Consider the following 12556-nt stretch of genomic DNA (forward strand, 5'->3'; position numbering starts at 1 on the left):
TACGATACTAAAAGGAAAAGAACAATCATTTCTCAATACTCACAGCAATTTGAGCTCCAGGAGGAACTGGATGACTAACTCCATCTCCCACCTCACGTTCAGAAGCTTCCAGGGAAATAAAATCATTTGAAAATAAAAGAAATTCTAATGATAAATAGTTGTAACTGCTTGATATATGCTGTATAAGACTTGCCTTGCAAATAAATTCTGAAAATATGCTGTTGCTAGTCATGTTATTTAAGCGATAGACTGATCATTTGTAACATTTGATATAAGTGCTTTTTGTGGGACAATGATATTCTTCTACTTGCGAGATGTGTCTTCTGGCTCATGATTTTTCCAACTCACAGACCACAGCTCCCCACATCCCCACTATATCCCAACACATAAAAAAACCTTATGACCCCTGGAATTTACGGCCGGGGCACTTTACAGAAACCATAAATGAAATTCGCGGAACATCCAACAATGATAAGGGTTGGGTTTCATTGCATGACAAGGACACATTCTGGTACTGCCGTTGCTGCCTGGCACAGGGATTCCACTTTAAGGGCATCTGCGGGTCTTGAAGACCAGGGTGGCACAGTGGCTTAGTGGATAGCACTGCTGCCTCACAGCGCCAGGGACCCAGGTTCAATTTCGGGCGACTGCCTGTATGGACTTTGCATGTTTTCCCTGTGTCTGTGTGGAATTCCTCTGGTTTCTTCCCACAATCCAAAGATGTGCAGGTTGGATGATTTGGCTATACTAAATTGCCCATTGTATTCAGGGATGTGTAGGTTAGGGGTAAATGTAGAGTAATGGGTCTGGGTGGGTTACTTCTTGGAGGCTCAGTGTGGGCTGAAGGGCCCGTTTCCACTCTGTAGGGATTCTATGATTACGGCTAGTTACATTTAAAGGACCAATTCTCAGGGTCCTAATATTTCAATCGAGATTTCTAAGGCCAGAGCAGCTTCATTGATTCCTTGGCCAAGCTGAATTGCTAATGGCCAATTCTGTCCAAAGTCATAGAATGATCCAGTCCAGACTGTCAGGAAGATTATTGGGAACCACTCCCTCATGTACATACCTGCAGCATTGTGAAACTATCTTCTTCAAACAGCTGGCAAGCGTGGGCCAGAGTGGACAGGACAACTCAGACTGATCAGATTTTTCACATAAAAGCAAAGTATTGCAGATACTGGTAATCTGAGTTATTAGATTAGATTCCCTACAGTGTGGAAACAGGCCCTTCGGCCCAACAAGTCCACACCAACCCTCCGGAGAGTAACCCACCAAACCCATTCCCCTACCCTATATATACCACTGATTAATGCACCTAACACTAAGGGCAATTTAGCATGGCCATCTCACCTAACATCTTTGGATTGTGGGAGGAAGCCAGAGCACCCAATGGAAACCCACGCAGATACGGGGAGAATGTGCAAACTCCACACTGACAGTCGCCTGAGGCTGGAGTCAAACCCGGATCCCTAGCGCTGTGAGGCAGCAGTGTTAACCACTGATCCACCATGCCACCTATAAGTTAAGAACAGAAATTGCTCGAGTGGCCTTGCAGGTCGGGCAGCACCTTTAGATCTTAAGGCACAGGTGCGGATGTGGGTCATTCACCCCATCGAGACTGCTCCGCCATTCAATCAGCTCATTGTTGGTCGGACAATACTAACTCCACTTTCTGCCCAGAGGAGCCCAGTAAGTCGGACAGCGACTGTGGGGAGAGAAGCAGAGTTCATGTTTTGAGTCAGATATGATCTACTTCAGCTGTGTGCTTAGGTTAATGCAGGCTTCCGAGGAAGCACAACACGAATTTACCAAATTAATCCTGAGGCTAAAAGGATCCAATGGAAAGATCAATTTCTTCAGAGAAAGGCACCATCCAGTAACAGGAACAAAATGACAACAAATGGAGTGGGCCCAGAGGTTAACATTATTGCCTTACAGTGCCAGGGACCCGTGTCCGATTCTAGCCTTAGGCGACTGTCTGTTTGGAGCTTGCACGTTCTCCCGGCGTCTGCGTGGGTGTCCTCTCACAATCCAAAGATGTGCAGGTTAAGATGGATTGTCCATGCTAAACTGCCCATAGTGTTCAGGCATATGTGAGTTCGGTGCATTAGTCAGGGCTAAGTATAGAGTAATAGGGGAATGGGTCTGGGTGGGATATCCTTCGGAGGGTCAGTGTGGACTTGCTGGGCTGAAGGGCCTGTTTCCACACTTGAGGGACTCTGTGCTTCTAACCAATTCCTGCTCTCTGAGGCATTCTGTACCACAGAGGGCAGTCAAGGCTGGGTTATTAAGTATATTCAATTCAGCTGAGATAGATTTTTTAATCAACATGGGAATCAAAGATTATGGGGATAAAGCAGAAATTGGAGTTGAGGATTCTCAGATCATAGAGTCATAGAGATGTGCACCACAGAAACACAACTCATTCATGCCAACCAGATATCCCAACCTAATCTAATCCCATTGGCCAGCACTTGGCCCTATCCCTCTAAACCCTCCCTATTCATATACCCAACCAGATGCCTTTTAAATGTTGTATTTTGTACCAGCCTCCACCACTTCCCTCTGGTAGCTCATCCCATACACACACCACCCGCTGCGTGAAAAAGTTGCCCCTTAGGTCCCTTTTATATCTTTCCTCTCTCACCCTAAACCCACTATGATCTCATTGAATAGTGAAGTAGATTTGATGGGCTGAAAGGCCTACTGCTGCTCCTATGTTTCCTGGTCTAAAGGTTGGCTCATATTCCCTTGTGCACAGGAGATTAAGGACTAACATTAAGACGTACCAAAAGAAACAGTATCAAGAATGTGCCTTTCAGCTGTCCTACAGTCCAAAGACGTGCAGATTAGGTGGGTTGGCCATTGGAAATGCAGGGTTACAGGATAGGATAGGTGGGATGCTCTTTGGAGAGTCAGTGTGGACTTGTTGGGTTGAATAGCCTGTTTCCACATTGTAGGGAATTTATAAACAATAAATAATTGGTTAAATAGAACCAGCGTAGCGAAAAGGGGACATGAAGTTGAAGTTTTTTGTCTTTCACCCATCAGAACAAAATACAAGAAACAAACTTGACAACAGATGCTCAAATTAAAAACAAAATACTTCAGATGAGGGGAATCCAAATTAAAGAGAGAGAGGATGCTGGTAGTATGTCTGGAGAGAAACAGTTGGTCTTGTGTGTCTAGTATAACCTTTCTTCAGAACTGAAAGGAGCTGGAAAATGCTGGTGATATGGCATCTAGTTTCCATTTCTATCCCTTTTTTACTAATCATTATTACTCCTTTTGCGTTTTGCTCTGTACACCCTCACCATCTGTTCCACTCATCTCCTCCCCTCAATCAGTTAACAGACACTGACTGTCCGTCACTCCGAGATCAGGTAACAGGGTAATAAAAGGACTCTCTCACCCTGACTGCTGGAATCAAATGCAGTCGGAAGGAATTAAAACTCAACCAATCTGCAAAATGAAGGATTATGAAACCTTCTTTGCCAACAGTAACCTCATTAGAACAACTTTTAATGATTAATTCTTTGTCAACAACACAGAGGCAAATCCATCTATCTGTGCACTTTGAGCGTTTAGAACTTTGGACTTGTTTCATTTGTAATTTTTAAGTAGGTAGAAAGCTAATGCTTCTCACTTTTAATAATTAAAAACTTTCCCTCTTTGTTGGGACGAAAGATGGTCAAATTTACTCCCTCTTAAAGTGCAAGTTCAAAAAGATATCCACAAGGCAAAGAGAACTTACTAACTTCAATTTATGATCAGTGTAGTGCTGGAAAAGCACAGCAGCTCAGGCAGCATCCGAGGAGCAGGAAAATCGACATTTCGGGCAAAATCAGCCCTACCTGTCCATCTTCCTTCCCACCTATCCACTCCACCTTCCCCTCTGACCTATCACCATTAACCCCCACCTCCATTCACCTATTGCACTCTCAGCTACCTTCACCCCCAGCCCCAGCCCCCTCCTATTTATCTCTCCATCCCCTCGTCACACAAGCCTCATTCTTGATGAAGGGCTCTTGCCTAAAACGTCAATTCTCCTGTTCCTCGGATGCTGCCTGACCTGCTGTGTTTTTCTAGCACCCCACTCTAGACTTATATATGGCCAAGATTAGGAGAGTAAGTGGCAAATTGAGTCAAGCATAAAGTCCTCAGAGGTGTTGGCCGGGTGGATGAGGGGAGGATGTTTCCTCTTGTGAATGAACCTTGGACGAGGAGTCTAAACAAGGCATTGAAGGCAGAAATAAGGGGAACGCTTTCTCACAAGGTTTGCAAACACTTTCTTGAAAGGTATTGGAGGTGCCAGTGTTGGACTGGGTTGGACAAGGTCAAAAATCACACGACACCAGGTTATAGTCCAACTTTTTATTTGAAAACGCTAGCTTTCGGAGCGCTGCTCCTTCATGAGCTCACAAGCACCCGATGAAGGAGCAGAGCACCAAAGAACGCACAGACACCTGGTGTCTGCTGACTTTTGTAATAAAGGCATTGGAAGCAAAGTCCTTGAATATTTTTAAGGCAAAGGAAGAGAGACTCTTGCTCAGCAAGGGGTGTGAAAGGCTGTTGGCGTTAGGCAGGGACATCAATGCAACCAGATTAGCCATGAGCTGATTGAATGTCAATGGATCAGCGGCTCAGTGGTTAGCACTGCTACCTCACTGCAACAGCAACCTGGGCTCAATCCCAGCCTTGGGTGACTGTCTGTGTGGAGTTTGCAAATTCCTCCTGTGTCCGTATGGGTTTCTTCCCTTGAGATATGCAGGTTAGGTGGATTGGCTGTGCTAAATTGCCCATAGTAGTCATGGGAAATGCAGGGGGATAGAGTAGGTGGGATTCTCCTCAGAGAGATGTGTGGATTTGATTGGCCTAATAGCCTCCTTCCACGTTTCAGGGATTCTACCATGTCCATCTGAAGCAGAAAAACAGACTTGATTGACCGAATGAAAATGTGGAGTCTTTTTGTTTAATATTCAGTTCAAGATAAATCAAAGTGCATTTGGTAGGTTCTGGTTAAAAATTACACTTGGCAGACAACATCACACTTATAATCGCTTAAGTTATTCAACAAAAGAGGTACAAAAACTAATGAAAACTCCGAACACGCACAGCCCCTACGTGTGTCCGTGTGGGAAGCTGTTGCTAGGGATTACAGTAAGCAGATCTATTCTGACTAGAGTTTAGTTCTCTGTTGCTGATGGTCAGACTGCACTCAATTAAAAGGTAATGTGCTGTTATCCTGCGCAATAATTTAAAATTGCTGCCTTTGTATTAGTCCTTGTGTATGCATTTATGTTATCTAATAATTTCTACAAACATGCTAAAAAGCACATTTATTGAAAAAAATTACATTGGTGCATATAATAGGAAGAAAGGGAGGGAACTGTGTAAATAGGGTGCCTGCTTTTTGGTGAAACTCTGAATAAGCACCATCTTAACTGTAATTAAAAATGTTCACTCATCCTTGTTCAAATTAAGGCAATGTTTCTCTTGAACATTTGCAACGTTACTCATTTCTGTTTTATCTCAATTGCCATCCAAATTTCCATATTCTCATAAACTATGTTCAACACTGCGATCGCTGTTGCAGCAAATTCAAACTAGAAATAGCTCTCAGCTATTAGAACAGAATGCAAAATAACTGGGTCACCTGAAATTGAGCACCATTTAGCCTTGAGAAATTGTCACGTTTCCAGTCCATCTGTGTCCACAAATTGCTTAATTTGCTCCATAGAAACTAGTGGAAATATGCTGTGACAGTTTTTATGCATGCAAGAGTTGCAATGCATTGAGCAATCGTCCAAATCAGTATGACCATTTCCCCGTCAATTGTCCGGTGAAGAGGACAAAACATTAACACTTCAGCCCTGTGCTGTTACTGATTGCGGGCATTGTACATCAACAGCTACAAAATATAAGCAATTTTCAGGACTCTTGTGACAAAGTGGTAGTGACCCTTCCTCTGAGCCAGGAGACCCAGGTTCAAGTTGCACTTGCTCCAGAGGTGTACAATAAAAGGTTTTAACAGGGTGACTGGAAAATATCTGTCAGCAATTTATGTTGACAGACTGTCCAAGGTGGGATTGTTCTCCTTGGGAGCAGAAAAATGGTTGAGGGTGGATTTATTCAAAACATTTAATATTACGTTGGCATTGAATATAAATTAGGTCGGGAGAAATTGTTTCCAGAGGTGATTAAAAGAACAGACATGAAATAACTAGCAAAAGGTAAAGGTGGATCGGTAATTTTTTACTCAGCGGGTTATGATCTGGAATGCAGTGTCTAACAAAAGATTCCACAGTAACTTTCAAAAAGGCAATTGGAATAATATTCAGAAAATAAAATAGCTCCAAGTCTGTTGCCAAAGAATGGAGAAACAGGAATAATTGACAACTTTGTCAAGGTTCCTCAGGGCAGACTGGTACAAAAGATGAAGTCACATGGTATCAGGAGTGAGTTGGTAATTGGATACAGAGCTGGCTTAGTCATAGGAGACAGGGGAGCGGTGGAGGGATGCTTCTTCGGAATGGAGGACTGTGACTATTGGTATTCCACAGGGATCAGTGATGGGACCTCTGCCGCTAATGATCTACATCAATGATTTGGAGGAAAATGGGGCTGGTATAATTAGTAAATCCGCGGACAATACAAAGATTGGTGGAGTTGCTGATAGTGAGGAGGACTGTCAGATAGCACAGCACGAGGTAGATCAGTTGGAGGCATGGGCAGAAAAATGGCAAATGGAGCTTAATATGGACAAACTGTGTTCGGGAGACCGTGTTTAGGGAGGTGAAATTGGAGCTGGATGTACTCAGGATCTTCCGAGATGCTGAGCGTGTCACAGATAAGTGTTTTAGTGAGATGATATAGCTGAAGAGTCATTCAGTGAGGCTTTGTGGGTAGAGCTAAGAAATAAGGGGATAGTGACATCATTGAGGTTGTACTATAGGTCCCCAAATAGTTAACGGGAATTCGAAGAACAAATATATAGGGAGATTGGGGAGACTTGCAGGAGCAATAGGATTGTCATTGACTCCTAACATAGACTGGGTCTCCAAATTGTTGAGGGCTTAGATGGGATGGAATTTGTTAAATGGACTCAGGAAAGTGTCCTCAAGCAGTATATAGAGGGTCCCACTTGGTAAGGGGCAAAACCCGACCTACTCTTGGGAAATAGGGTGGGACAGGTGACAGCGGGGGAGCACTTAGAGACTAGTGACCATAATTCTATCAATTTTTAAATAGTTCTGGAGAGGGACAAAATTAGTCTACACGTTCAAGTTCTAAATTGGGGCGAGGCAAATTTTGATGGAATTAGACAGGAGCGTGTGGGGGGTGATTGGAGTATTTGGTTTACAGGCAAAGGAGCCTCTGGCAAGTAGGAGGCCTTCATAAGTGAGATAGCGAGAATTCAAGGTCTATGCGTTCCTGTGAGGGTAAAAGGCAAGGTTGGCAGGAATAGGGAACGCTGGATGACAAGAAAAAAGGAGGTATGGCTCAGCTGGGATCAAGGGAATTCCTGGAGGTATACGGGGGATAGAGGAGTTTACTGAAGAAGGAAATCAGGAGGGCGAAAAGGGGGCACGAAATAGCCTTGGCTGAGTAGAAGATGATAAATCCAAAGAGATTCTTTAAGTATAGTAAAGGAAAAAGAACAACTATAGAGACAATAGGGCCCCTCAAGGGCTAAAGTGGACATGTATGTATTGAACCTAAGGAGATGGGCAAGATTCTCAATGAATATTTCTCCTCTGTGTTCACTGCAGAGAAAGACAAGAAGACTTAGGAACTTGGCGAAGTTAGTGGTGATATCTTGGGAACAGTCTATATCACAGTAGAGGTGGTGTTGGATGTATTAGAATGTATGAAGGTGGATAAATCTCATGATCCTGACCAAATATACTCAAGAACACTGCAAAGAGGCTAGAGAAGAAATTGTGAGGGCCCTGACTGATATTTTTGCATCATCGTTAGCCATGGGTGAGGTCCCGGAAGACTGGAGGGTAGCAAATGTTGTGCCCTTATTCAAGAAGGACTACAAAGAAAAACCAGGGAACTATAGACCAGTAAGCTTAACATCTGTGGTAGGTAAGTTACTTGAGAAAATTCTGAGGGATAATATATACATGCATCTGGAAAGACAGGGTTTAATTAGGAGTAGTTGAAAATGTGTTGCTGGTTAAAGCACAGCAGGTCAGGCAGCATCCAAGGAATAGGAAATTTGACGTTTCGGACATAAGCCCTTCAATTAGGAGTAGTCAGCATGGCTTTGTGAGTGAGAGATCATGGCTCAGACATTTGTGAGAGTCCTTTGATGAAGTGACCAGGAAGATTGACGAGGGCAATATGGATATATGGATTTCAGTAAGGCCTTTGATATGGTTCCACATGGCAGGCTGCTATGGAAAGTTAGATCACACTGGAATCCAGGGGGAGCTGGCAAACTGGATTTAAAATTGGCTTGATGGTAGGAAACAGAGGGTAATAGTGGAAGGATGCTTGTCAAAATGGAGGCCTGTGACTAGTGGAGTGCCTCATGGGTTGGTGCTGGGCCCATTATTATTTATTATCTATATCAATGATTTGGATAGGAATGTACAAGACATGATTAGTAGGTTTGCAGATGACAATAAATAGGCAGTATCATGGATAGTGAGGAAGGTTATCAGAAATTGCAGAGGGACCTTGATCAGCTGGGGAAGTATGCCGAGAAATGGCAAATGGAGTTTAATATAGATAAGAGTGAGGTCTTGCATTTTGTAAAGTCATATCAAGGTAGGAGTTTCATGGTGAATGGTAGGGCCTTAAGGAGCGTAGTGGAACTGAGGGACTTTGGCATTCAGGTGCAGGGTTCTCTGAAAGTGGAGTCACAGGTAGACAGGGGAGTGAAGAAGGCTTTTGGCACACTGGCCTTCATCAGTCAGGGCACTGAGTATAGAAGTTGGGAAGTTATGTTGCAGTTCTACAAGACATTTGGACGACTGCACTTGGAATATTGTGTTCAGTTTTGGTCACCTAGCTATGGGAAGGATGTTATTAAACTGGAAAGAGTGCAGGAGAAATTTACAAGGATGTTGCCCAGGACTTAACAGCCTGAGTTATAGGGAGAGGTTGGTCAAACTAGGACATCTTCCTTTAGCGTGTAGGAGACTGAGGGGGGATCTTATAGAAGTGTATAAGATCACAAGAGGTCTGGAGAGGGTGAATGCACTCAGTCTTTTTGCCAGGTTTGGGGAATCAAGGACTAGAGGGAATCAGTTTAAGGTTAGAGAGGAAAGAATAAAAGGGAACCTGAGGGGCAACTTTTTTACACAGAGGGTGGTACACATATGGAATGAGCTGTCAGCGGAAGTGGTTGAGGCAGGTATTAACAGCATTTAAAAGGCAGTTAGACAAATACATGGATAGGAAATGTTTAGAAGGATATGGGCCAAGTGTAGGGAAATGGGGTTAGCGTGGATGGATATTTTGGTCGGCATGGACCAGTTTGGGACAAAGGGCCTGTCTCGGTTCTGTGTGACTCTTTGACTCTAAATGTGAGGTGATGCATTTTGCAAGGTCATTTACACATGGAAATTATACAGTGATATGCAGAGGGATCTGGGGTGTGCAGGTCCACAGGTCACTGAAGGTGGCAGCGCAGGTAGATATGGGAGTAAACAAGGCCTGTGGCCTGCTTGCCTTCATTGGAAGGGACATTGAGTGTAAGGACAGGCTCGTTATGTTGCATCTTTATAGAACCTTAGTTAGACCGCACTTGGATGTTACCTACTGTTCTGGTCTCCAGATTAGCAGAGGGATATGGATGCTTTGGAACAGTTACAGGAAAGGTTTACCAGGACGTTGCCTGGCATGGGGGATTTTAGCTATGAAGAAAGGGGTGGATAGACTGGGTTTGTTTTCACTGGAACGCAGGAGGTTGGGGGGCAGCCAGATAGATGTTTATAAGATTGTGAATGGCATGGACAGAGTGGGAAGTATGAGACGTTTTCCTAGGGTGAAGAGGTCAATTACTCAAGTTCAAGTTTCAAGGGGCAGGGCAGGTGGGAGTTAAAAGAGATGTGCAAGGCAGGATTTTCACACAAAGGGTGGTGGGTGCCTGGAACACGCTACCAGAGGAGGTGGTGGAAGCAGAGACTATATCAGTGTTCAAGAAGCGCCTGGACAAATACAGGAATAGGAAGGGGAACAGAGGGATATGGATCCTGTAAGGGAAGACAGTTTTAGTATGGAAGGGCAGAATGTGTTGGTGCAGGCCTGAAGGGCCGAAGGGCCTGCTCCTATTGGTGTATTATTCTTTGATCTTTGTCAGTGAGCTATCACAAGCATGATGGGCTGAAAGAAAACAGGAAGTGCTGGAGAAATTCAGCGGGTCTGGTAGCATCCGTGGAGAGAGAAACAGAGTTCATGTTTCAAGTTCAGTCTGATTTTTTTTTAGAACTGAACTGTGCAACCTTCTTCTGTGTTCTAACATCAAAGGGTTATCTGGTTCAAACAAAAGAGTCGGTGTCTGGTTTCCAAGATGTATATAAGTACAATAGCACCTCGACATACGAACGACCCCGTTCACAAACAAATCAGTTTACCAACAGGATTGTACGTAAAATTTTGCTTCAACGTACGTACAACATTTAAGATACGAACGAAGGTACAAACTCAAAAAGCCCGTGTGCGACCACGTGGTTTCATTGTTCTGCTTTGCTATGCGCAAGTTGAACGCAAAAGCTCTCGGGCCCCGCATGATCTCATTCAGTTCATCTTTGGCGTGTGCAATGTGAACAGCGTTTGTTGCTATGTCCAAGCATTCTTACGCTATCCGAGCAATGGGAAAAATTGATTCAGTTTGCAAACCTTTTGGTTCGCGAACCGGATCCCGGAACGGATTAAGTTCGTAAGTCGAGGCGCTACTGTACATCCTCCGAAAGTAACCCCATGTCAGAGCCTGAGGTTGGGTATTAGCATGTGACTGAAGAGAATTTCCAAAAGGGAAAGATCTATAATTTAGGCAAGTAACCTCATTACCTGTAAATCAAGCATTATGCTCAGGTACATGGGAATTCTCATGCATTTATTTACAGTACACATATAGATTAGATTAGATTAGATTACTTACAGTGTGGAAACAGGCCCTTCGGCCCAACAAGTCCACACCGACCCGCCGAAGCGCAATCCACCCATTCTCCTACATTTACCCATTTACCTAACACTACAGGCAATTTAGCATGGCCAATTCACCTGACCTGCACATCTTTGGGCTGTGGGAGGAAACCGGAGCACCCGGAGGAAACCCACGCAGACACGGGGAGAACGTGCAAACTCCACACAGTCAGTCGCCTGAGTCGGGAATTGAACCCAGGTCTCTGGTGCTGTGAGGCAGCAGTGCTAACCACTGTGCCACCGTGCCGCCCAAACTTTAACTATGCTTCTGGTCATCGACCAGAATATTTCCTTATGCAGCTTGGTGTCAAAGTGTGCTTTATATTATTTCGTTAGATGTTTATATACTTAAAGGTGCTACATAAATGCAGGATGTTGTCATGTGGATCACCCAGGCTTAAGGTCATTGAAGAGACAGATGGATATATTTATAAAGGGACTGTATCTGTTCTTTTTTAGCTTCTTTACTTATCACCATGGAAAACAAAACAGCTCAGTCGCCTGGTTTATGATGCAAAATAATGTCAACAGCGTGGGTTCCATTCTCTCACTGGCTGAGGTTATCATGAAGGACTTTGCTTCTCAACCCCTCCCCTCACCTGAGGCGCAGTGACCCTCAGGTTAAACTATCACTAGTTGTCTCTCTCTAATGGAAAATGGCAACTTGCCCTTTTAACTTATTACTATGAAATCTATCCCTGGCATGGCAGCTATAGTATGTTATAGATCAGGCTAGAGCCCCTCAAAACATTTCAAGACAGTAGCCCAGACCCTAACTCTGAGAGTTGTTTTAAGCAGGTGTAATACGAATATCCCAGGAGTAATGCAGTTGGTTAAACTATTTAGTTTTAAACAAAACACAATTTATTTACGAGATTACTGAATGAAACACAAACAAAAGAGAACAGAATATGGGATAACTTAACATATCCAAAAACCCAACAGATTATCCCAATTTAATGATGCCATTCCCAATAGTTGCAACAATCCCCATAAACATCCCTTGGCACAAAAGATAAAATCAAACACAGTACCTTACAGGAGAGAGAGAGAGAGATGGCAGAGAGAGATTCAGCGTGGAACACTTTTTTCCATGTAGCTGTATCTTAGAGCAGCAGCCTCAAAACTGACTGCCTGCTTTCAGTCAACAGCCAGACTGTTAAAACTAAACCAAACCAGAGAAAAGCTGAGCTGGGAGAACTGGGCACTCCCCTTTCATTGTGCAAGTGTTTTTTTTAAATTTGAAAGCCTTTTTCCTGAGGCAGTATCTGTTAGCTATAATCAAATTGGCCCTAAAACCCTTCAAACCCAGACTTTTCAGAATCACTGCTTCATGACCTCTCCGAAAACAAAAGCCCAAGGACAGTAAACCTTGTTAAATCATCACAAG

The sequence above is a fragment of the Hemiscyllium ocellatum genome, chromosome 45 (genome assembly GCF_020745735.1).
Source record: "Hemiscyllium ocellatum isolate sHemOce1 chromosome 45, sHemOce1.pat.X.cur, whole genome shotgun sequence".
In the NCBI taxonomy this organism is placed as follows: Eukaryota; Metazoa; Chordata; class Chondrichthyes; order Orectolobiformes; family Hemiscylliidae; genus Hemiscyllium; species Hemiscyllium ocellatum.